Genomic DNA, 25,154 nt, shown 5'->3' with positions numbered 1-25,154 from the left:
ATGTCTGGGCAAGCCACCAGGAGACTCTTAGCCACCGCACCAATTGGTAACCAATGCCCCTCTGTCCTGGTTCAGCAGGCTAGTAGAACAGCAGGCCAGCTGTGAGGCCTCAAGCCCCAGTACAGGGAGCAAGCTGCCAGTCCCAGAAAACCAGGGCAACAGACACGACTAAGTCTGGCCACCTTAGTGCAGTGGGCAAACCACCAGCACCTCAGGCCCCAGTGCAGAAAGCCATTGACCAGACCTCTGGCCCCCAGCATAAGAAGCTTATATGGAATGATGCTGAGTAAAGTGAGCAGAACGAGGAGAACATTGTACATAGTAACAGCCACATTGTGCAATGACTAACTTTGATTAACTTAGTTGTTCTCAGCAATACAAGAATCTAAGACATCTCCAAAAGTCTCCTGGTGGAAAATGCTATCCACATCCAGAGAAAGAACTATGGGAGTTTAAATGCAAACTGAAGCCTACTATTTGCTCCTTTTTTTTCTTCTGTTTTGTTTTGCTTCTCCTTTCTTGTGGTTCCTCCTATTGGTTCTAATCCTTCTTTACAACAAGACTAATGTGAAAATATGTTTAATTGGAATGAATAAGTAGAGCCTATTGCAAGCTGTCTTGGGGAGGGAGGCAAGGAGAGAAAATTTAAAACTCAAAACCTTGTGGAAGTGAAGGTTGAAAACTAAAAATAAATTAATTAAAAAAGAGTTAAAAAAAAGTAGAATTGGCCAAATGGAACAGGAGGTACAAAAGTTAAATGAATAAAATAATTCCTTAAATTCTAGAATTGAGCAGGTGGAAGCTAATGACTCTATGAGACAACAAGAATCAGTTAAAGAAAATCAAAAAAATGAAAAAATAGAAGAAAATGTAAAATACTTCATTAGAAAAACTACTAACCTGGAAAATAAAACCAGAAGAGATAATTTAAAAATTATTGGGCGACCTGAAACCTATGATTAAAAAAAAAAAAAGATCCTGGACGAGTATCTTTCAAGACATCATCAGGGGACAGAGCCAAGACGGTGGAGTAAAAGCAGTGACTTGCTAGAGCTCTCCCCCAAACCCCTCCAAATACCTGTAAAAAATGGCTCTAAACAAAATCTAAAGCAGTATAACCCACAAAAAGAGTGAAACAAATTTCCAGCCCAAGACAACCTGGATAGTTGATAGGAAAGGTATATTGCTCTAGGCTGGGAAAGGAGCAAAGTTTGGCGTGGGTGCACAGGCCTCAGTGAACCTGGAGCAAGCCTCAGAGGACTGAATCACGAGCAACTGTGGCAGTTTCCAGAATTCTCAACCCATGAACGCCAAAGACAACTTAGAAGGTCAGTAGGAAAAGTCTGTGTCTACAGTGAGAGAGAAGTGTGCGGTCCCAACCCTGGTCCCCGAGCGTGGCCCTGGGGCAGCACCTGCCTGCTGAGCTTCTGTCCCACAGACTGAGGGGGAATCCAGTGGCTGATCAGAGGGGGATTGCAGAGATCTCTTTACTGGTGCAGGATTCTCTTGCTTTGCCTGTGCTTGGATCTGGGTCACAGCTCTGGGTGGTTTTCCTGGGGTGAGGAGGAGTGCTGGTGTGGTAGAGATGGTAGTGGTGGTGGAGAGGAAATCCTCCTCACAGTTCTAAGACAGAAAAGAGTGCTTGTGGTCACTCATAGACCAGAGCACAGGACAGGAAAGGAGTAAACACCTCACCCTTGATCATAACACCTTCGAAGAACTGAAAATTTTCAGGTCCCTAGAAGTATTTCTGAAAACAGCTGCACAAAACACCAAAAGCTTGAGACAGTACATTCTCCATTCTAGAAGCAGACCCCTACCTTAACAAAGACTTTATAACTCAAGTAATTGGCTGAGATCATGAGCAAGCAGCGTAAAAAGAGTCAGACTATAGAATCTTACTTTGATGACAAAGAAGATCAAAACCTACAACCAGAAGAAAACAACAAAGTCAAAGCTCCTACATCCAAAGCCTCCAAAAAAAACATGAATTGGTCCCAAGGCATGGAAGAGCTCAAAAAGGATTTTGAGAAGCAAGTAAGAGAAGGAGAGGAAAAACTGAGAGTGATGCAAGAAAATCATGAAAAACAAGTCAACAGCTTGCTAAAGGAGGCCCAAAAACATACTGAAGAAAATAACACCTTAAAAAATAGCTCAACCCAAATGGCAAAAGAGGTCCAAAAAGCCAATGAGGAGAAGAATACTTGAAAAGGCAAAACTGGCCAAATGGAAAAGGAAGTCCAACTCACTGAAGAAAATAATTCCTTAAAAATTAGAATGGAACAATTAGAAGCTAGTGACTTTATTAGAAATCAAGACACTGTAAAACAAATTCAAAAGAATGAAAAAATAGAAAACAATGTGAAATATCTCATTGGAAAAACAACTGACCTGGAAAATAGATCCAGGAGAGAAAATTAAAAAAAAATATATTGGGCTATCTGAAAGTCATGATAAAAAAAAAGAGCTTAGACATCATCTTTCAAGAAATTATCAAGGAAAACTACCCTGATATTTTAGAACCAGAGGACAAAATAGAAATGGAAAGAATCCACCAATCACCTCCTGAAAGAGATCCCCAAATGAAAACTCCTAGGAATATTGTAGCCAAATTAAAGAATTCCCAGGTCAAGGAGAAAATATTACAAGCATCCAGAAAGAAATAATTCAAGTATTGTGGAAACACAATCAGGATAACACAAGATTTAGCAGCTTCTACATTAAAGGATAACAGGGCTTGGAATATAATGTTCTGGAGGGCAAAAGAGGTAGGATTACAACCAAGAATCACCTACCCAGCAAAACTGAGCATAATGCTTCAGGGGGAAAATTGGACATTCAGTAAAATAGAGGACTTTCCAGCATTCTTGATGAAAAGACCAGAGCTGAATAGAAAATTTGACTTTCAGATACAAGACTCAAGAGAAACATGAAGAGGTAAACAAGAAAGAGAAATCATAAGAAATTTATTAAGATTGAACTGTTTACATTCTGCATGGAAAGATGATATTTGTAACTCAGGATTCTTTTGTCAGTATTAGAGCAGTGAGAGGGAAAAATATGTGTATGTATATGCATGTATATAGATAGATAGATAGAAGGTACATGGAGATTTGAAGAAGGGGTGATATCTGGAGTTTTAAGGGGTGAGAGAGGATTATAAGGAGAGAAGGAGAAAGGGAGAGATAGAATGGGGTAAATTATCTCACATAAAACAGATAAGAAAAGGCTTTTACATTGGAGGGGAAGTGGGGGAAGGTGAGAGGGAATGAGTGAATCTTATTCTCATCATATTTGGGTTAAAGAGAGAATAATATACACAATTGGCTATGGAAATCTATCTTACTCTACAGGAAAATGGGGGGAAGAGGGCAAGAGAGCAGGAGGATGATAAAGGGGAGGGCAGATTGGGGAGGGGGTAATCAGAAGCAAACACTTCTAAGGAGGGACAGGGTCAAAAGAGAGAATAGAATAAATAGGGGGTGGGATAGGATTAATGAAAATATACTTAGTTTTTTACAACATGACTACTATGGAAGTGTTTTGCATGACTACACATGTATAACCTGTATCGAGTTGCTTTCCTTCTCAATGAAGGTGGGTGGGGAGAGAGGAAGGGAGAAAATTTGGAACCCAAAGTTTTAAAAACAAAAGTTAAAAAAAAATTGTTTTCACATGCAACTGGGAAATAAGATATACAGCAAAGGGGTATAGAAATCTATTCTGCCCTACAGGAAAATTGAAGGGGGAGAAGGAAATAAGAGAAGGGTAGGAGAGATAGAAGGGAGGGCAGATTAGGAGAAGGGGTATTCAAAATGCATGCCATCTTGGGGTGGGGGGGTGACAAGATGGGGAAAAAATTTGGAACTCAAAATTTTGTGGAAGTAAATGTTGACAACTAAAAATAAATAAATTATTTTTAAAAAAATTAAAAAAAAAGAAATTATCAAGGAAAATTGCCCTGAGTTCCTAGAACCAGAGGGTAAAATAGTCATTGAAAGAACCCCCCAATCACTTCCTGAAAGAGATCCCAAAATGAAAACACCAAGGAATATTGTAGCCAAATTCCAGAATTATCAGGTCAAGCAGAAAGTACTGCAAGTAGCCAGAAAGAAAACAATTTAAATATCATGGAATCACAATCAGGATTACACAGGATTTAGCAGCTTCTACATTAAAGAATGAAAGGGATTAGAACATGATATTCTGGAATCAACTACTCAGCAAAATTGAACATATACTTTCAGGGGAAAAGACGGATGTTCAATGAAATAGGGGACTTTCAATAATTCCTGATGAAAAGATGAGAGCTGAACAGAAAATTCAGTCTTCAAATGCAAGGCTCAAAAGAAGCATAAACAGGTAAATAGGAAGGGGAGAATGAAAACATGTTTTTCAATAAGGTTAAACTGTTTACATCCTTACACAGGAAGATGATACTTGTAAATATAAGTTGACTTTGATGTAATAATATAAAAAATTAATTAGTGGTGAAAAAACAGGATTGTACTGGGAGAAGACAAAAAGGGGAGGCAGAATAGGGTAAATTATATCACGTGAAGAGATGCAAAAGACCTATTACAGTACAGGGAAAGAAGGTGGGGGGTGAGTTTTGTTTGAACCTTACTCTTAGTGGATACATTTGTGTCATACATGGAATTTGGTAAGATTTCTTATTTATCCTTTTTTTCCAAACATTTTATGTAGTATTGGAATTATTTGTCTTTAAAGGTTTGGTAGAAAAAAAAAAACAAAAAGGAAAAGGACCTACATATACAAAATATTTATAGCAGTGCTTTTTTGGTGGAAAATTGTAGGAAATTGAGGAGAATGTCCATCAATTGTCAAATGGTTGGACACACTGTGATATGTGCATGTAATGTAATGCTATTGTGCTATGAGAAATGATGACCAGGATGCTCTCAGAAAAATCTGGAAAGACTTACATGAGCTGATGAAAAGTGAAATGTACTATGTGCAGCAATATTGGAAGATAATCAACTGTGAACAACTTAGCTATTCTCATTAATACAATGATCCAAGATAATTCTGAAGGACTTATGATGAAAAATACTATCCATTCTTAGAGGAAGAACTAGTGGTATCTGAATACAAATCGAAGCATACTTTTTTTTTACTTTATTTTCGAATTTTTTTTAACAACATCACTAATATGGAAATATGTTTAGCATGACTACATATGTATAACCTATATCCAACTGCTTGCCTTCTCAATGAGGGTACTAGGGAGGAAGGAAGGGAGATAATTTGGAACTAAAATTTTTTTAAATGAATATTGAAAATGTTTTTAGATGTAATTGGGGGGAAATAAAATGCTAAATAATTTCAAAAAGAATATAAATTCAGGATAGAACCAGGATAATTTGATGCTTTGGAAGAACATAGAACATTAATTTGAATACTTAAGGAGGACCTGGTGAAAACTACAAGATACAAACTTTTAGTGCCAATAAAGGATAGTTTGTGAACTTTAAAGAGTGTTGTGATATGGTCTGCATAACATAAAAATGACTGAGAAGGCTACCTGCTGTGATATAGACACAGTACATGAGCTTCCTGAGGTGCTGGTGGAAAATAATCTAAAGAAAATTGGTACATGCTTTGAGTTTCAAATATTGCTGAGGTAGAGTTTTATGAAAGTGTACTCCTGACTGGACAATTATGTCACTGGGAGAGAAGATGGCAGCAGAAGTCTAACACTGACAATATTTACAAAAAAGCATATGTAAATTGCCTTGGATTAATACAATCAAAATAGAAAGCTTAAATAATCCAGTCTTAGAAATTAAGCCATTAACAATCACCTTAAAATTAAAAAAAATGCACTATACTGAATTATATGTGAATTCTTTTAAATCTCTTTGGTTTTTATTTATCCCTTTTTTTTAATTTTTATCTTCAATAAGCTGAGATGACTGTTGTCAATTTATTATAGAGAAGGAAACATGAGTAAAGCAATATAGATAGGAGGATACAGAAGTATAAGCTAAAAACATAACTCCAGGTCAGGAACTTGCAGAATGCAGACCAGGAGGGCAGTGAACAGATCTTTTCTCTGGATTGTAACACCTTGGAAGCATGGAAACCTTGTAAGTTTCAAGACTGAGCTGTGAAAGCAATAGAAAGAGACAAAATGATAGAAGCTCGGGCCAGACATTTCTTTCCTTCCTGCTAGAAGAGAACAAAGTTTTATGAATGTCCCAGGACAAGAAGCAGATGAGGGACAATAGATTTGTGTCCCATATATGAGGTATATATAGCATTATGTTTCCTATTTGTTGTGCTACTCTTCACTAGAAAATTTGTGACTTTATGGTAACACAACTGCTAGAAGAGAACAAAGCTTTATGAATGCCCCAGGACAAGAAGCAGATGAGGGACAATAGATTTGTGTTCCATATATGAGGTATATATAGCATTATGTTTCCTATTTGTTGTGCTACTCTTCACTAGAAAATTTGTGACTTTATGGTAACACATCAAAGAATTATCACAGGATTCCTATGCTCAAGGAAGAATGAAATTTTCTGGTTTTAGAAAAGAGTGTGGTACAATGGAAAGAACACTAGATTTGGAATTAGACTATCTTAGTTTAAAATCTGGCTCTGCCAGTTAGTCCCTGTTTGCCCTTAGGCAAGTCACTTCATTTTTCTAGACTTCAGTTGGCTCATTTTTAAAATGAGAGGGTTGAGCTCGATGCATCTATGGTCCCATGAACCTGAAAAAAGAATGTGCCACTCTGCATTTTATAACCCAAGTGGCTACCTATTTTATAACCCACACCATAACTTTAACCAGCATTTTCTAAAATAGATTATTAAACCAATTATTAGCAAATATCTTGCAAATAATTATAGACATCATAGATTCATCAACAACAGGCTGTGACAGATTAATCTTATTTCATTTGGGACAGGGTTCTCAACCTGGTAGATCTAACAAATGAAGTTGCTATGGTTTATCTCAACATCAATAAATTATTTGATTGAGTGTCCCATACTATAAAAAGATAGGGAGATGTGGGCTGGATGCTAAAAACAGTGAGATGGATTGAGATAATTCATGTCCAAACTCAAAAAGTAGATGTTAATGATTCACTCTCAAATTGGTAGAATAAACCCAGTGGTGGGCAAACACAACTTATGCTTGATTTTGTGTTATTTGCCATTTTTATTAATTAATTGGATGAAGGCAAAAATGACATACACATCTAATTTACATGATACAAAACTGGAAACGACACTGGATAGCAGAGCCAGGATCCAAAAGGACCTTGAAAGGATAGAAGTATTGGAATCATTCTAATAAGATGATGGATAGACGGAATGGGAAAAAAAGCTCATTTATTAAATGTTTATTATGTGCCCAGCACTGAACTAAGTATATTTGAAAATACAAATAGAAAATTGAGACAGACTCTACTCTCAAAGGGCATTCACATTCTAGTTGGGGGTGGTAACACATAAAGGAGAGCTCCTCTTCTGGTCATGACAGGAAGAAATGCCAAGTAGTACTTAGGTTCTGACAGGGAAATTAACAATGCTGATGGCAATGTCCTGAGGACCTTAGGGGGCTAGGGCAGGGCAGATAATCACTAATAAAAAGGATGATGGGTCCAAAGATCAAAATGTAACTGCATTCTAGGAGTCATGATGAAGCTGACTGATGAAGTGGGCATCCTGGGCATAAGGAGCTCTTTTTGCAATGTGACTTGGTGGGATGACACCCATAGTTAGACTATAACTGTTTCACAATAAGTAAAAGAAGAGAGGCCAAATAGCATCACATGTGAAGAAGATAAGTATATATAAGGAAATGCAGAAATCAAAGTTAGGAAACATGAGGGAGATATACAGATGATGATCAATGGAGACAAAAACAAAAGTTGTGTTATCAGAGTATATTATAGGCCACCTGGACAAAAGAAAAAAATATAGGTGAAGAGTATAGGAAACACATCACAGTCACAGAAGTATGATAAAGAAATAATGGGGGAATTCAATTATCAGCATATCCAGGGGAGCTTTCTCTTTGCCTCAAGCAGAATTTCTAGCAATTTCCAGAATTACTTTAATTATAATTTCATCCTTTAATATGTGACTCAATCTATATTGAGTAAAAGGCATGATCACTGCTCAGAGTAGATAAGATGACAGCCAAAAGCAGAGAAGAAAGAATTAAGCGACTTGTATTTTGATTCTACTTTCTCACTGTTAAGGAGAATGATCTGGCCAACAGGGAGCTGAAATGCATGTAAGGAAACGTTAAGAAAGAACCTGGCTATGGAAGCCAACATTAAGAGTTAGTTTTAGCTACATCCCAGGGTACTGAAAAATAGATCTGATTTTTTTAGTCCCGTAACTGCTCATTGAATAATTATGGAAAGAATCCAACTGACAGTACTAGCTTGGAGAAAGACCACTATTTTTTTATAAGGGAAGGCAATGAACTCTGTAACTAATGATAAATCAGAAAGTGTTGACTTTCACTGTTAGTACCTCTAGAATTAATCCTTAAAGGGAATTATTGAAAAAGACATGATTACCAAGAGTAAATGTCCCTTCATGAAGAGTGTTGGTCATGCTTAACTAGACTTATTTTTTTAATAGTGTTACTGGAACAGTAGATCAAATAAATATTCTAAATAAGAGTATACCTTAGTTTCAGAATTCCTTGATTTAACTAGCATTTATGAAGCACTTATGTGTCATGGCCTTTTATGAGTGTTTGTGATACAAACACAAAAATGAAACATTCCCTGCCTTCCCTAGTCATATATTCTATTGGGAGGAAAAAAAAACATCTACACATATAACTAAATTTTTAAAATGCAAAGTAATTTGTTAGGGGAAGGGAAACTAGCATATGAGGGCTCCAGTAACACAGGAGCTAAATGTCAGAGAAAGCTATGGATTCTAAGAGACAGAGGTAAAGAGGGAGTTCTAGGTATATGGGGGGAACATTTGAAAGGCACAGACAGGAGACACAGCATTAGATACAAGAAATAGGAATAAAATTCAATACATCTGGAAAAAGTGGTAAGGCACCTGATTATGAAGGGCTTTAAATGCCAGAGCAGTTTGTATTTTGTTCTGGAGACCATAAGGAGACAATAGAACTACTTGAACTTGGGAGTGGCATGGTCAAGCTTAGACTTTAGGAATATCAGTTTGGCCGCTGTAGCTTCACAAACTACATCATGCTATTCTTGTGGAAAAGTGGAAAAATATGAATGAGATAATAAAATAGTAACAATAGCTAGCATTTATAAAGCACTTCTAGCTCTGCAAATACCTTACAAATATCCCTTTTCATCCTATAGCAACTCTCACAACAATACCAGCTTTCTAAATTTGTTATGTATTACTTCCCTGCATGCACTCTATGATCTAACTAAACTAGCTTTCCTTTTATGCCATACATGACACTGTACCTTCTATCTCCAAGTCTTTGCCTGGAATATACTTACTCCTCACTTCTACCTTGTAGAATTCCTAATTTTCTTTAAGACATGAAGTCTTTCCTGATGTCTCTGGATACTACTACCTTCCTCACCCCTAAATTACCTTGTATTTATTTTATGTATATTATGTATATCCCTCTATTGAAACTAAGCTGTTTAGGGTCAGGGACCGTTTTAATTTTGTAATCTGTGTCATCAGGGTCTAGCATATTATGAGTGCTTTGTAGATTCTCATGGGTCATTAACTGATTTAACTTACATAGGTCTGGCTGTCTTTACCTATAAAATGAGGGAATTGGACCCAATGATCTTTAAATTCCTTTGTGGACTAAATTTAAAATTTTGAACATCTTACTTTGTCATACAAAGGTTATTACTTTGCTACAGTTCTTACAGAAAACATTGTAGGACTTAGGTTTGCTTATCTACTGTTTCTCATTTCCAATAAATGACAGGCTCACCTCCTTTTCTGTCCATATTTGGCTTCAATGATACCTTTTTGTGTTATCTTATACAAAAGTCGTGTATCCTCCCTATTCCCACTCTGTGCCTTTCCATTGCCATTAGGGTTACTTTTAGTTTGGATTATTTTGGAATGTGGTTTTCTTTGGCATAATAGGATCATGTCAATAATGCTAATATTAGTGGTTTGGGCTTTTGTTGTGGCTAGTAGCAATGAGAGAGTGAGGGAGTGAGAGGTGAGAACCCAGAAATATGAAAGGAGGAAGAGAGTAACACTGGCTCTGAAGCTACTATCCCAACCATCCTACCACTGACAGATCAGGTTCCCAGAGAGAGTGGTTTCTCTCCTCCCTGAGGGATTGGAGGTGGTGTTCTAATATTAGAATTAAAACTCCAACTGGTGTGTCCCATATTGATTATCAATTGATATCAGTCAGCAAGTAAGACTAATCAGCTATATAGAAATATGTATTTATTATGGTCTTATAGTAAGAATAGTTGGCACAAAACATTCCCCAAAACTGAGAACGTACTCTCCTGCAAGTACTTACAGAATCCAGGGGAAAAGAGATCACAAGCTTCTAGAGACTTTGGTGGCTGTTTTGACCCTGCTCACTGCACAACTGTTTTATAAGTCCTCTGGCATAAGAGGAGTCCCTCCCCAGGAGGATATATTCCCTTCTTGACCCTGGACTCATGTTATACTCTCCCAGTGTATGTGTGGATATTAATGTTTTAATTCCTTGTCTGGGAACCCAGTTTAAGTCTAAGAAAAGGCCCATGTGCCAGTCAGAGATGGTAGGGAAAACAACCCCTTAGTGATTTTGGGTACTGAGAATAACATGTAAAACAATGGGAGTTAGTTCAATACAAAGCTTTATTGCAATTATTGGGAAGAGGAGGAAGGAGAGAGAGGAAAAGGGGACCCAACATACAACTCAGACATACAAACTAACATAGGGTACAACTCATATAAGGGCAATGCTGCATTGGAGAGCACAGAAATGTGCATCCATTCAGGAGAAAAGGGCTGCTCCAGCTGGAAGGGACAGTATGCTCCAAAGTGCTCTTCTGAGTGTGAAGTTCTTATACTATGAATTTGAAAGGTGGAGTTGGCCAAATTGTTTATCAAGGTTCAGGGCAAAATGTTAGTTTTTTAACTTTTTTTTTTATTAAACACATTCCACAGTACAGAGCTTTAGGTCCTGAACAATAATTGTACAATTTTAATGATTTCAATAAACTATTCAGATACAAACTTATTTCAAAGAGATAACTGGCAAATATAATTAATTACAAGTTAGAAGTAGACTATCCCAGTGCTTTGATACATTAATACAGCAGCAATGGTTAGCAAAACCCAAATCCAGAATTTAGCCAGGACTTGCTATTTTAAATCCCCCAAGTCAGATTCCTTGGGTGCCAAAGACAAAGTCTACTGCTATGGTTTAACAAGCATAATCCAAATGTATCATGCACGTTCAAACACTATGATCTCCCAAGGAAGATGAAGAATTTCCTTTTCACATGTGCATAAAAAAAGACACTGCTCTCTGAGAAACAATTTGCCATTTTGTTCTGGGTTACAAGAGAATCTTTTCTTAGCTAGTTTAATATAAAGCTATGAGATGGAAAGGCTTAAAAGTAAGCCACTTTCATGAACTACTGTCAAGATTACAAAACTGTGACCTTGTCATCTGGGATCATTCCTGATTCCAGAGGAACAGTAATGAAAACCTGTTGTCTCTGAGAGGGAGGTGATAGATTTAGGGTGCAAAGTGAGACATATTTTTGTAGACAGCTATTGAGAGAATTAATTTTGCTTGACTATGCATATTTTATACAAAATTTGTACTTTTTTCATTGGAGTAGAGAGAAATTAGATTTCTGTTAATATATTGGGGAAAAGGGGGAAGTGAGAGATTGCTACAGATATGGAATGTTGCATGCATTTCCAGATGAGGTAACTGTATCGTCGGGTCCACTTAATCATTTTACTTTGTTACAAGAGGCCACTCACATAGTAGAATATATATACGTATGTAATGTAAGACACAAAGCACATCAATAAAACTGAAAGGAACAACAAAAAAAGAAATACACAAGTTTTTATCCCCTTTGTTTTTCAATTATGAATGTTTGGACCTATTTTTTCATATTACCATATGTTTTGCTCAGGAAGTTTTTAGTGCTTTGGCTCACTGCACTTAACATAATGTCATCTGGAAACAGAAACACAACATCCCTTAAGGGTATTCCTTTAGATCAACTCTTTTATGATAAAGACAAGCATTTCAGGTGTGCATATGTTTTACACTGCACACCTGAAGTGCTTGCCTTTGTGGAACAAGTTTAATGGAACAAATTAATATTGTTTAAATACCTTCTTTTAAATGAGCTTAAGGAGGAAAGAAGACTGACAGAGGTTCTTCTATCTTTTTGACATATTTCTGTGAAATCTTGTCGTATTTTAAGACAACTTTGCAAATACTGGCAGATGATCCCAATGATGAATGTAGCCTTAAGAATTAACAATCTGCTTAGCTGCTGCAGGAAGGACACCAGAGATCTGGGTTCTTGTCCCAGGCCTGCTATTTATTTGTTATGGGTTATAAATTTTATATAAAGTTTTGGGACTGACATTTAGGAGTCAGGATCACTTGATCCTGCTTCTTATAGTTCATCCAAACCAGAAAAAAGCTAACAGATTTTGGGATCTACAATATCAAAAAGAAACAAAGCAAGGGAAAAAAAAACATACATCTTGATCCTAATTCAGGTCCCTATGCTCAATTACAGCTTTTATGTCATGTTGGGAGAGCTTGATATGTCTACATGGCAGATGATATTTGTACCTAAGATAGCACAAACAGGAATAGAAAGATGGAAGATATGCGTAATGGTACAATTCACCTATCTAGAATAGTATCATCAAGGAATGAATTCTAGACCACTCATGCTTTGTAATTATAGAAATCTTTCCATCTATCTTAAATTCAAATATGATGCCAAGAAGATATTTTAACTTAAAAATCCAGATGTTCCAGTAATAACTTTCAGATACCATAGGTTTTGCTGGTATTTTGCGACCTTGTGCAAGTCATTAAACATCTCTGTGGATTAATTACTTCATTTATAAAATTGAAATAAAAATATACCTATATCACAAAGTTTCAGGATTGTTCAGACAATTCAATGAAATAATAAATGTAACAGTGTTAGGAAAAAATGGTATAAACCTTTTATAAAAGTAAAGGGTATAATTAAGTTTAAATGCCTTTGGCTTTTCTCCAAAATAAGTGAGGTAAGAGGTGTGGCATATTCCCTACTATGATATTTTTATTATGTCAGAGACAGACATGCTCTAATGAAAAGAAATGAAGTCAGAGGACCAGGGTTTAAATCACAACTCTGCTATTTCCTGACTGTGAGACTTTGTGTAAGTTACTTAACCTCTCTGAGCCTCTGTTTCCTCCTCTGTAATATCAACAGCCTCCAGGCCAGTTCTAAAGCTATGAGCCTAGGAGTCTGACTCCTGGTCTAAAAGTCAAATATGCATGGTCAAACAAAATGAATTCCCTCAGTGTCTGTCTACCAAAATGGATCTCACTGTTAGCCCTAAATCCATCACTGTCAAGGACCCTTTTTTAAGCTATATGACTTTTGACAAGCCACTTAACCATCTGAGCCTTGGTTTTTCTCAGCTGCAAAAGGGGATTAATATTTGTACTATCCCACTCACAGGTGTGTTTGGAGGAAAATTTATTTGAGTGTGTAAGTGTGCAGCTTTATTAATTCTTATACCCACTTAAAAGTAATTACATCTACTAAATAAGAACACATCTTGATTCAACCCATTAGAACCCAGATGAACTGTTTCTACACATCTTCTTGAATTAAAGTCATCATATAAGAAACTGGGCAGGCCCTAAAGAATTTGTGTGAAAATTAACTGTACCCTTTTTGTTGGGACTGAATACCTCTGGGGCTCATTCATGTTTCTAAGACTACTAAGATAGTTTGCTATCTAAAGTTTCTCAGTCACTCTTCATTATTCTCAGTGGCATACCAAATGGCTACCTTACTCAGTTGTAAGTTCCCTGAGGAATGTTGTCTTAATAATTTTTGCAGCTTCTCTCAAGATCTAGTGCAAAAATATCCTAGTATGAACTTAATGAATGTTTCCTGATTTGAGTTGAATTAAGTTGATTCTCCTCAACTAATGGGCTAAAAACAGTGTTTGTGTAGTGGGTGTGGTATGGGGTGTAAAATGGAGCAGTCTCTTTTCCATGTTCTATTCTTTGTTCTTTTCCTACCCCCTAAAGAAAGCTGCAAAGTATTTTTATGCTTGAGGAGCTTAATGTCCTTTGATTTTTTTTTCCATCAAAAGGAGACAACTTTCCACTCCTCCTAAAGAAGAAATAACCCTTTACCCAACAGCCTTCTAGCTACTTCCAAGGTATAACTGAAATGTACATTCTCCTTAATAACTACCTCAAATTCCCCAAAATTTTTATATCCTGCCTTTCAAGAAAGATCCTCACATACTTGTTAAATAGAACCTGGATGATTTTTTTTGCTGTTATTAGATCTTTATATATTAAAAACTAAATTCAAAATAAAACTAGGTTAAGGGCTTTTGGAGGTGATTTTAAAAGTTCTGAATATTATATATTGAACATTTTTTAAACAAAGACCTTAACCTAGAAAGGCATGCTTTCTTTTGAATTTAATTTTTAATGCATGAAACTCCAATAATTTTTAAAAAGCTTCTGTAGGGTTTCTGTTTGACAATTGTATTCTTTGTGTTGTTTCTAATAAAATTCATAGGTATTTAATTATGGGTACATGGTTAGAGTAGGGAGAGGGGAAGCCTGGTAACATATAGAATATGTGGCATAGAACATTCACTCTACAAAAATTTAGAGATTCTATAATCTAGTTTCCTCATTTTAGGGCTGGTGAAGTTGAGGCATAAAGAGGATTTGAGACTCTCAAGAATGCACACCTAGTGGCATATAACTAGGTATTCTGTACAGAGAGAACCACTGGACACCTATCTTGGACAACTTCTACTGCTTCTTCATCATCTGAAATTGGTCAGGTTCTGCCCTGTGACAAATTCTCTCTTCCAATGGGATGCAGTACACATGAACTTGTAGAAAATAGAAAGGAATGAAAAAAAAGAAGTGAAAGCATTTTTAAGTATGATTTTGAGGATGGGTTATTTGCTTGGAACAAAAGAGGAAATGGAAGAGGAAGCCTTGAGAATATAGTAGAAGAATGTATGAAAGCTAGAAATGAGGAGTCCTGAATTTTCCTGTGTGAGTGTGATAAAATCACCTAATCACTTAGGAACCTGTGATTAGGAATTTATTCTTAGCAGCTCTTTTTGTGGTAGCAAATAATTGAAAATTAAGGTGATGCCCATCAATTGGGGAAGGCTGAACAAGTTGTGGTATACGAATGTAATGGAATACTATTGTTCTATAAGAAATGATGAGCAGTCAGATTTCAGAAAAACCTGGAAAGACTTATATGAACTTATGCTGAGGGAAGTAAGCAGAACCAGGAGAACATTGTACACAGTAAAAGCAACATTGTGGGGGCAGCTAGGTGGTGCAGTGGATAGAGCTCCAGCCTTGAAGTCAGGAGGACCTGAGTTCAAATATTGCCTCAGATACTTGACACTTACTAGCTGTGTGACCGTAGGCAAGTCACTTAACCCCAACTGCCTCACCCAAAAAAAAAAGCAACATTGTGTGATGATTAACTATGATAGACTTAGTTCTTCTCAGCAATACAGTGATCCAAGACAATTCCAAGACTTGTGATAGCAAATGCTAAGCACATCCAGAGAAAGAATTATGGAGTCTGAATACAGATTGAAGCATACTATTTTCCATTTTTTTTGTTTTTTTTTCTTTCTCATGTTTTTTCCCTTTTGTTCTGATTCTTCTTTCACAACATGACTAATGTGGAAATATGTTTAACATGATTGTTCATGTATAACCTATCAGATTGCTTATTGTCTTTGGAAAGGGGGAGAGATGAGAGGGAAGGAGAAAATATTGGACCTGAAAATTTTACAAAATGAATGTTGAAAACTATCTTTACATGTAATTGGAGAAAAACAAAATACCATAAAGGAAAAATAAAATAAAATCCTAATCCTTCTGTCTTCGTGTGAGCAAATACAATAGGGGAGCATCACAATGCTGCTCCAACTGTCCACTAACCTCACAGAGATATTGGCATGAATAAATGATTTGTTCTTTTGAACATCCTTAGAAAAAGATGAAAACAAACAAACAAAAAAAATGATGAAAATGACTTATTCCCCTTTTCCAGTACAGTGATAGTCTGGATAAAATACATAGATTTCACAGATTTCTGCATTTCAATAACCTTTATCAAGCAAAATTCACAGGTCTTTCCTGTGAGGTAGTTCTTATTTAAAATCTGAATAAAGCATTGGTCTCTGATTCATTAAGTTTAATTCAGGCACCAGAGGTAAAAACAAAAGAAAAACACATTTCAAAAAGACCCTACTTAACCTTGGCTAATTAGCTATAGTTAAACTGCTACCAGCCATGACCACTCCCATCTTTCTCATCGAATATATGATTTTCAAGGTTGTATTATCTTTTAGACATGCTAGTAATATTAATACTTGTGTCTTGAGAGCTAATATCTTTATTTTTTGCAGGAAAATAATTTTGAAACTATAAATCAATAGACAAAGCAGATTTTTATCCTACCCCTTCTCTCAACTTCTCCAAGTTTCATGCCAATAACTTAAATAACAGCAACAAAGATATTTAAAATCTTAAAAAAGAAACATATGGCTTGTTATCTTGGCATCTTGTATTTTGATGCCATTTTTTTATATCACACTTGTCTTTGCCCATAAAAACATCTTCAGGTTGGTAAAGCTATAGCACATTCTGTTAATTAGGGAAACACAGAATCCACTTTCCAGTCTGTCCTCTAGGATTTAAACAGAGCCCTTTAGTTAATGGTTTAAAAGCATAAGGCATCTCAGAAATCACCCTAAGTGCAAAAACCAAAGCATTGACTGAGGTTGCTGAAGTCTAGTAGAAAGTCTGTGGCCTCTGGGTAAAAATTGATCTGTGTTTTCTTAAATAATAGAGTCAATTATGGACATAGAACACACTCTGTGCACAATCTGCTACTTCAATCACTTGTGATGATGATTACTTTTCTCTTTAGCCCCCCTTCTTTACTTCCAACCAAGAAATGACTACCCTTGCTGTTTAAATTCTTCAAAAAGGCAGCTGCTTAGGATGCTGACTTCCTTAGCTATTCTCCTTCCTTTCATTATTTCCACTTGGAACACCATGAAGGAAGTCCATATGGATAATGCAGGCACTCCAACTTTTCCACCTCTGCTTTTTCATGCATCCTACAACTTAATTAGTCAGTTAATAGCATTTATTAATCACTCATATGCCAGGCATTGTACCTGACTTGGATTACAAAGAAAAGCAAAAATAAGGTTCCTATCCTAGGAGAGACAACCTGCAAGCAATTACATACATACAAGAGATAGATAGGATGAATTGGAGGAAGCCATCTTTTGAGTAGCTCTGTTAGTAATGTATAAGGTTACCAAGTATTTCTTGGAATTACAAGTCCCACATCACCAATTGGTACATGGTTAGCTGTTAATAACCTAGTGGTCCTGGAATTATCTCACTAAAATAATTATATACAAATCCAGATGTTAAAATGCATCTTCTTTATCCTTTCTTCCCTAAGCCATGCCAAAGCCACCTGATGTGGCCTCCACTATATCCTCTCCCAAATGATGTTAGCTCTTTTCCTATGCTATTTGGCAGCAAACTACGTTCAACTTCAAGGGAAAGAATCTTAGTGGCTATAGTGTTACCCTGGAAAGAGGTCTGGGAAGTGACAACAGAACCTTGCTTTCTCTCTACCAAGTTTGACGAGCAATATATTGATGATTCACAAAGGCAGAGAGAAATAATGTTTGTAGCAAAAAGATGAGATGAACTGCTAGAATGGAGCCAGGTAGCAGATATGAGAGATTTGGGGAAACAGATTTGTTTTTCAGTCCAACCTGGATCCATGATGGAGCTCAAGTCAAATAAAATACAAAATGTAATGCTTGACATTCAAAGCCTTTTATAACCTAACCTCCTCCTAGCTTTTCAGTCTCCTTACTTTCTGACACATACTCTTCCAACCAAGGACACAGGCCTCCTTGCTTTCACATAAATAAGACACTCAGAGAATTTTCTCTAACTGTCCCTCCTCATCTCTGCCTACTGACTTCCCTGATTTTCTTCAAGTCCCAATTAAAATTCCATATTCTACAGTAAGCCTTCACTGACTACTCTTAATTCTAGTGTCTTCTCTCTCTTTTTTTACTTCCTATTTATCCATATGCAGCTTGTTTGTATATATTTGTTAGCTTTTAATGGGGTGTGTCTGCTGTGTATGAAATAGCTTCTTGGAGCTGCAGTTGAGAGCTGGGTGACCCACTGGACATGAGACATGGATGAGAAGCCCTCAAAAGGGCTCAGAAAGACCTCACACTAGTGGTGCTAGCCCAGCCATCTCAGCAAATGGGCTAAACCAAGTTGAAAGTAACTGATGGACCTAAAACCCATTGGTGAGATGGGGGGATGTCCACCACAAGCATGTGAAGACCTCCCCCAGCAGAAAGGGTTGTTGAGAACAATTTGTTCCAATGGCAATAAAGGTAACTAAAGTAGGGACTGTGAAGGGGTTAGAGTTTGTTCAGATATTGAAGATATAAAGGTCAACCACTGCATCCTGAGCCATTGCCAGTCTTTGTCTTGCCAGTGGACTTTTGTCTTGCCAGTGGACTTTGATGACTATGGAAGAGAAGTGAGACTGATGACTTTGTACACCTCTACCTCACTGAAATCGAATTCACATGCAAGTCAAGACAACCCCACAACACCATTAATCTTCTTCAAAAAGGAAGGACAAAACCAATTTACATGCTTGTTGTCTCCCCCATTAGACTGTAAGCTTCATGAGGGCATGGACTGTGTCCTTTGCCTCATTTTGTAAACCTAGCCCTTAGCACAATATGTAGCACACATAGGTACTTAATAATTGTTTATTAAATGACATTTTATTGAAAGTGATGGAGAAAATGTTAATTCAGATTAAACTGAAAAGTATGTCATACATATATGTGTATGTACATATTATATATGTATCTATATATATATAATATGTATACATATATGTGTGTATAAATGGCAGTTGTTAAACATTTACCAACATACTACTGCACTGGAGCAGGGAAAACCTTTTTCTCCTTCCCCAACTGGAACTCCCCAGGGATGACTTGAATTTGCTCTTCTCTTTTCACACTTCCAACAACATTCACTCAGTCTTCCCTCTCAGCCCAGGACCTTATCTCCTACATTTTATTTGTAAAAATAGAAATTTTCTATCATGAGTTTCTTCTTCTCTCCAAGACTATAGCTCAAGTCTTGCCAACTTTATCCCCCACTTTATTTTTCATTGATCCTATCTATGAAGAAGAGTTGACCAGACCAACTAAGACCAACATCTCTATTTATACCTTTATTCTAATTCCATTCTTTTCCTCTAATAACTGCCTCCTTTGATAATTATCTATTTCTATAATCTTCAGTCATTTCCTTTCTACTGGTTCATTTCCAGAATAGGATGTGCATAGTACTCATAGCTCCCTCATATTTGGAGAAACAAAAACAAAAATCTTTCACTTAAATATGACATGACCTCAAGTTTTTATACTGAATCTCTCCTCCCATTCATAGCCAAACTCCTGGAAAATACTTTCAATACTTCTTGCTTCCATTTCTGTCTCTCATTCACTCTTTGGTATTTTCTCATATGATGTTCTGCCCTGCCACACAACTGAAACTTCTTTCTCTAAGATTAAAAATGATCTCTTAATTGCAGAATATGATTGTCCACTCTGTCTTTTTCCTTCTTTTCCTTCACTATGGAGCATCCTTTACTTCCTGGATTTCTGTGACATGGAACTTTTTGGGTTCTCTTTCTATCCCAAGGATATTCCTAAAAGCCTCTTTTCTCTCTCTGCACTCTCTTAGTAACTTCATCAGTTTGTATGAATTAAATTATCATCTCCATGAACATAACTTACTGATTTCTAGAACCAATACATGTCTCTCTCCTCATCTACAGTCTTATATCACTGACTGAACATTAGATATCTCCAACTGGAGAGTCAGTCTGTTTATATGCATTTATCATGTACATACTGTGTGGCAAGCACTATGCTGCACTGGATAAAACAGAAAGTCAAAATCATGCTCTCTGCCTATCATTTTAATGAGGGAGACAATATGTTAAAAAAAATCCCTTGTACATACAACACATATTTAGTATAAATGGAAGGTAATCTCAAAAGGAAGGCACCAGCAGGGAAAAGGAGTAGGATAGACATCTCAAATTCAACATGACTGAAAGGAATTCAATATTATCACTTTTATTTTTAATTTAATATTTTTCCTTTATTAGGTATAAAAACAACTTTTAAAATTCGTTTTATAAAATCTTGAACTCCAAATTACCTCCTTCAATTTAATAAGGATTACATGTGTGCAGTCATGTAAAACATATTTCTATTAGTCATGTTGTAAAAAAAAATACATAGACCAAAGAAAACAAGAAAAATAAAGAAAGCAAACAAATATACATCAATGTGCTTTCATATTCCATCAATTCTTTATCTGGAGATAAATAGTATTTTTATCATAAATCCTTTGAAAATGTATTGTACCATTGTATTGCTGAGGATAGCTAAGTCAATCACAGTTGATCATTGTACAATGTTGCTTTCACTTCTTACAATGTTCATTTCACTTTGAATCAGTTTATGTAAGATTTTCCAGGTTTTTCTGAGAGCATCCTGCTCATCATTTTTTAAAGAACAAAACTATTCCATCACAATCATAAACCACAACTTGTTCAACCATTTCCTAATTGATGGGCATTCCCTCAATTTCAATTCTTTGCCACCACTAAAAGAGCTGCTATAAATATTTTATACATGTAGGTGCTTTTGCTTTTTTTGTATCTCTTGGGGTACACACCTGGTGGTTGTATGGCTGAGTCAAAGGATATGCTTGTTTTTATAGTCCTTTGGGCATAGCTCCAAATTGATCTCCAGAATGGTTGAATTAGTTCCCTCTCTAGTAACAATGCATTAGTACCTCAATTTCCCCACATCCCCACTAACATTTGTCATTTTCCTTTTCTGTCATGTTAGTCAACCCAATATATATGTGGTGGTACCTCAGAATTGTTTTAATTTGCATTTCTCTAATTGATAATGATTTGAAGATTTTTTTTCATATAGCTATAGATAGATTTGATTTGTTATGAAAACTGTCCATATCCTTTGACCACTTATCAATTGTTGAGTGACTAAAATTCTTAAAAATTTGATTCAGTTCTCTATATATTTGTGAAATTAGACCTTTAGCAAAGAAACTTGCCATATTTTTTCATAGTTATAATTACTGTGTATTTCTCTCCATTTTATTTCCCCCTATTTATCCTACTCTCTCCTTTCACCTTGTCCATCCTCAAAATTGTTTTTCTTCTATCGCCTCCTACAATCAACCCTTCTATCAGCAACCCCTTTCTTTTATCTCCTTCTCCTACTCTCCTGTAGGCTAAAATAGATTTCTATGCCCAACTGAGTGTGTATGATATTCCCTCTATGAGCCAGTTTCAATGAGAGTAAAGTTCAAGTTCTCCCTTCTACCTCCTCAACTTCCCCTCCATTGTAAAATCTCTTTCATGCCTCTTTTATGGGAGATAATTTGTCCCATCCTACATTTCTTTTTCCCATTCTCCCTGTGCATTCCTCTTTCTCACCACTTGTATTTTTTTTAGATAATCATCCTATCATATTCAACTCTTACCCATGCCATCCAAGTATACACCTTCTAACTGCCCTAATAATGAGAAACTAGGAGGTTATTTGCAATAATCCAACTAAGAGGCATTTATGACTAGAATTATGGTGATGTCCTTTTGCTTGGACGAAATGGGACAAATTCAAAAGTTTTAGAAGAAGGCATCAACAAAGTATGACAAGTGGTTATCTGAAGTAAAGGAGAATGAGAGATGAAGAATGACTCAGAGTTTCAGATCTGGGAGACTGGAAGGGTATTGGTACCTCCAATAGAATCAGGTAAATTTGAAATAAGGGTAACTTTAAAAGTGATAACATTGGAGTGGGAGAGAGCCACGTTGTAATCTCTTGTTGAATGTAAGCTCTTTGAGGGAAAAGACTACATTTCTTCCATTTTTATCCTTATATCCCCAATGTCTACCATAGTGACTTATATTTTATAGACTCTTATTAAATGATAATTGAATTATATTGAAATGTTGGAATTTCAGAAAGTATAGGGTAGATTTTTGTTGCAGGGTGGGGGACTTCCAGATCATTGTGAGAAAATGGTGAGGTTTATCTCCCTGGATCCTCCTGAGTTACAGAAATTGAGAAATGTAAGGGTTCATATAGATGTCATGGAAGCTTTTTATCCTAGTCAGTATCCCATTTTCCTACTCTAACAAGACTTCCCAACCCACCAAAAAGATGTCCTTTATCTCTTTTTCTGTAGTCCTTCCAGCCATGAGTTATTGTTCTGGCAAATAAGATGTATCTTATCCATGATAAGCATTAATTAAGTATTTGTTAACATTAATTACTACAATGATAATATTTTGGTCCCATTCCTCTACTTAGGTCCATAACCCAGTAGACCTAAGCTGATATAATAGGGAGTTTTGTTATTTGATGGAGAGGTAAAAAGCTGAAGTGAAGATCAGGATTATCAATATATTTGACCCTTCCTCTAACTCACTGTTCTGATGATGGACTTTAGTTTATTGCCCATCCATTATGGATATCTACTCATATAGCCTTATTGTATCCATTGCAACTTAAAATAAACAGCAAGAAAATTATTTCTCCTTCATCACCAATTATTACTTCTTCTAACACGGACTTCTGTCCATCTTCCTTACCCTGCTACTCACTCCAGTGCTACATGCCTTTGCATATTTCTTATTTCTCTACCAACAAATTGCTGTACCTGTGCTTTTGAGAGAATTTGGCATGACAGACTGGAAGTAGGGTAGACACGGATTTAAATTTCATATATATGACACTTGCTAACTCCATGGTCCTGGGCAAGTCACTTAAACTATCTGAGCCTCAGTTTCCACATGTGCAAGAGGAGCCATCATTGTGTAAGAGGAGCCATCATTTCAGCAGGTGGACTGAACCAAGTTGACTGTGGCATTGAGCAGCTGAATGATTTGTTCATATGCAGAAATCAGGTATGTATCATAGGTAGGACTTGAATGTGAGCTTCTTGCAAACAGAAATTGTTTCCAAGCACAGAGCCAGGCACGTAGTTGATGCTTAATAAATATGTGGTTTATTGATTGACTGAATCCTGGTCTTTTGGATACCAAAGCTGTCATTCTGTTCATTAGACCAGCAGCCTTTCATATGTGAATGCAGAGTAGGGTACAATAGTTCATGCAGATTTATACAAAATAGCATGCAAATAATCTTTTTTGTTATTTCAGTTCTGAATAGTGCATGATTGGGTGCCCTCTGAAATGAGAAATCATTCCCTGAAAATTAGAATGTGAAATCTTTAGAGTCTGTCACAGCAAAATAATCAATTGGTTGAACAGCACACTGCAAGGCAAAGGCCCTCTGGAATTGATGGCTTGCTCCTTCTATAGTCATAATATTCTTTATGCAGATTGTTTCATTTAAAGCCTTAAGTGTTTAACTTGATATTGGTTTATTACTTTTTTGTTTTGTTGAATTATTTCAATATCCTTTTTACTTCATGAGTGAATGCTAGGATTGTAAGTTTAAATCTGTAAACCTAAATTATTGTGCCAGTATGTGTTCAGTTTTCTACCTGAGGTCAGGCACTGTATGTTGGGAATGGTATGCAAAGTTCCAGACATATTTTACTTATTTGTCTCCAGATTGACTACAAAGGGGCTGGCTGCTCTGGAGATGAAAGTGTCATTTTGTTACAGCATGAAGTATTTTCTCAGAATAAAATTCCATGCATGGAAACAGAATGAATATGGGGGGGAACAGATCTTGACCAATATTTCAAATGAAGACAATTTCCTCTCAATAGGTATTACAGTAGAGACAAAAGGAAGATTTTAATACTTATATGGGGTGGAAATCATTTTACATCATAAAACAATGTAAGATGTCTATTCAGAAAAAAAACAATAGGCAAAAAAAACAATTAGAACAACTTTGTGATTTCCTGAGTTGAATAACAAAAGTTATCAGATATGAAATAAGCATTCACTTTGATTTCAGCTTGCTTCCTGGGAATTCAAGTTTTGTTTTGTTTTGTTTTAAAAAACCAAGACTTACAACAGAAGTAGCAACAGTGATGGCCTATCCTAGCTCAGATCTGGAGACAGTTGTGAGAAGGGCCCTGTGGAGTCAGCCTAGGCCTTGGAGAACAAGTTGTGAGGTGAAGCCCCAAAGTGGAAGTGTACCTCTTCCACACATATTGCAACACAAGCCTGTCAGTATGAACTGGCACTTCTACATGATACACATCAGGGACATGTTCATCAGAACATAGGGAAGCACATCTCCTCCAAAGTAATCTGGAATCATTTAGGTAACCCTTACAATATGTAAGTATTACATGAGTCTGAGATTCTTCCATTCCCTAACTCAGAGAAACTTCATCCATCCTGGAGAAATTATTCAAGAGTTCAAAGAAGGAAAAATAATGAATGAATATGAGGGGAAAGAAAAAATAATGAAAAAAAGATATCCACACACTTTTTTTTTTTACATCTTCAAGGAAATTTGGGGAAGGGAGCTGAAAAGTCCAATGGCAAAGAGGAAGAATACTCATCAGACTCTGGGTCTAAAGAAGGTGAAGACAAGAGGAAATGCAACCCAGTCATAGAAAAGGTTCTAGATGTAAATAGCAATCCCTCTAGTCCAAGCATAGCCAAATGTCAGAGAATATAGACAGACTATTATAAATAACTTAAAAAGGAATAAGGAGGAAACAAAAAAATAGATGACATTTACTTTAGTAGAAGGAATTTTTGACAAATTTTTATTAAATGATCCAAA

The 25,154-nt window shown here is 36.2% G+C and overlaps 1 pseudogene; it reads left to right on the top strand.

Annotated features, from left to right (window-relative positions):
• LOC114031731 lies at window positions 1-25,046 on the top strand (annotated as a pseudogene).
• Window positions 25,047-25,154: the final 108 nt, after the last annotated feature.

Source organism: Vombatus ursinus, unplaced genomic scaffold (genome assembly GCF_900497805.2).
Source record: "Vombatus ursinus unplaced genomic scaffold, bare-nosed wombat genome assembly UNPS02015255.1, whole genome shotgun sequence".
NCBI classification, from domain to species: Eukaryota; Metazoa; Chordata; class Mammalia; order Diprotodontia; family Vombatidae; genus Vombatus; species Vombatus ursinus.
This window is presented reverse-complemented; position numbering and strand designations above follow the sequence as displayed.